We start from the raw sequence: 2,500 nt of genomic DNA, 5'->3' as shown, positions 1-2,500 counted from the left end.
ATATACACAACTGTCCGTATACATGCTGAAAGAGTCTGCCCAAAATGGGAACCACACGTCAGCCAGACACTCTGATCACGCACCACTCTCTGCTTCTAACAGGCGCACATACAATATGTAAGCACCAGCATGGAACAACATCCAGTGCATCTTCTCCGCCACATTACACAATCCACACTATCACAACCAGACCAGGAGGTCCGTGCGGAAAATACAATATCCCAGCCTTTCGACATCCACCATTGCGCAGACCAGGCACCAACACCCACACATGTCCTATACAACGGTGCACCCAACATCACAATAGTACCTCCTGTCACAGCGCACAAACAATGACATGAGTCAAAGACACAGGTCTCACACAAGCATAGAATTGGAGCGCCGCCTCTAATAAGCCAAAGGTGCATCCTGACGTGACAAATCTGATCATGTCACAAGCATTCACTTACTATAATCACTATCAACGAACCTGCCGCCCCCGCCCCCCCCCCCCCCCTACACCTTTCCGTACAACAACGTGTAACCTAACCTAACCTAACCTAACCTATGTTGTACCTTAACCTAACCTATGTTGTACCTTAACCTAACCTATGTTGTACCTTAACCTAACCTATGTTGTACCTTAACCTAACCTATGTTGTACCTTAACCTAACCTATGTTGTACCTTAACCTAACCTATGTTGTACCTTAACCTAACCTATGTTGTACCTTAACCTAACCCATGTTGTACCTTAACCTAACCCATGTTGTACCTTAACCTAACCCATGTTGTACCTTAACCTAACCCATGTTGTACCTCAACCTAACCCATGTTGTACCTCAACCTAACCCATGTTGTGCCTCAACCTAACCCATGTTGTGCCTCAACCTAACCCATGTTGTGCCTCAACCTAACCCATGTTGTGCCTCAACCTAACCCATGTTGTGCCTCAACCTAACCCATGTTGTGCCTTAACCTAACCCATGTTGTGCCTTAACCTAACCCATGTTGTGCCTTAACCTAACCCATGTTGTGCCTTAACCTAACCCATGTTGTGCCTTAACCTAACCCATGTTGTGCCTTAACCTAACCCATGTTGTGCCTTAACCTAACCCATGTTGTGCCTTAACCTAACCCATGTTGTCGCCTTAACGTAACCCACGTTGTCGCCTAAACCTGCTCTGTAATTGTTATACGACTCGTTCAATTACTGTAGTGTTGCCCACCCGCAACCCTCGCAATATAGTTCGCTACTCGCACTGCCCGCACCCCTGTGTATCGCTTCATGTTAAACACCTTGCAAGTCTTGCTCACTTTCCACATGCTCCTGCTGTACACTGTAATGTGGATGGCAGCAGGACGTACATGCCGCCCCTCCCCACGTCCCCACCTTGCCCCCTGCCTTCGCAAGCTGGTTGGTGAGAAGTTTGCATGTTCAATGCCCTTCGCATGCGACGTACTCAGGCTACGTTGTGGTGCGGCCTGTGTCAACTGTCCGCTGATGTCGTACGCGTGAACCACAATCTGTACTGCACATTCGTCCTTATGTACTGAATGATACATCGTGGCACATGTGTGACCGCACAACGACTGCGCCCAAAAACGGCGGACCATACAGTGCAAATATTGTGCACGCAGCTACGTGTCGTCTCCCTATGAGAGCTGGATTGCAGTGTGGTACGCCATAGAGACGTGTGGGAGGAACGGACGCCGTGGATGGCGATCAGCATGAGCTGTCTGTTGATGTATTCGGACCTAGTCGTCTCTCCTCACACACCGTGATGGCATGGTGCACCGCGTTCCATATCTGCGACATGCTACAGAGGCCGGTTGACAGTCGTTCGAGCAATGGACATCGCATACGTACGGGGGCCACCTTCCACGTATTGTCTAGGCGTGCACATTTTGTTGCGTGTATGTGGGCAGACGTAGTGTGGCGTGACACCTGACACAGGCATGCAATAATCGTTGAAGTTGCAAATGGCGATGGACGCCTGCGTTTTCTGGTGAAGTTACGCAAATGAACAAATGGTAACCTGTTGTGGTGCGGTTGTTCTCGCTAGGGGTGAATCGGTGATGGCGACGATAGGTTGAGGTACTAACCGGTTGTTCCAGCGATACCCACCATGCCGACGAAACTGAACGGCATCTGGGTGTGAAGCGATACGCGGCGGTGGCTGGGTGGGACCGTCCCCGGCCGGTGAGGGGGCGCCTCCCGGCGTGCTGGCCGCGCGGTGCGTGGGCGCACGCGCTACAGCCGGCTGGTGGGGGCGGCCAGTGGCAGGCGCGCCGGCCGACGGACGCGGCAGGCGTCGCAGCTGCGCGCCGGCGCACCCTGCGCGCGGCGCCGTGCGGCCAAAGTAGGTCCTCGCGGGCTCGGTGCGAAGCGCGGTGGACATCTTCAGTGTGCTGGTCCGATTGAGGACTGTGTGCGTTGAGGATGCGCCGCCGCCCGGCGCTCGGCGCCGCGACGCCGTCTGCTGCTCGGTCGCCCCAGCGGTTCTCGCTGGTGGTTTGTA

This window comes from Schistocerca piceifrons, unplaced genomic scaffold (genome assembly GCF_021461385.2).
Source record: "Schistocerca piceifrons isolate TAMUIC-IGC-003096 unplaced genomic scaffold, iqSchPice1.1 HiC_scaffold_678, whole genome shotgun sequence".
Lineage (NCBI taxonomy): Eukaryota > Metazoa > Arthropoda > Insecta > Orthoptera > Acrididae > Schistocerca > Schistocerca piceifrons.
Note: the sequence above shows the minus strand (reverse complement) of the source record.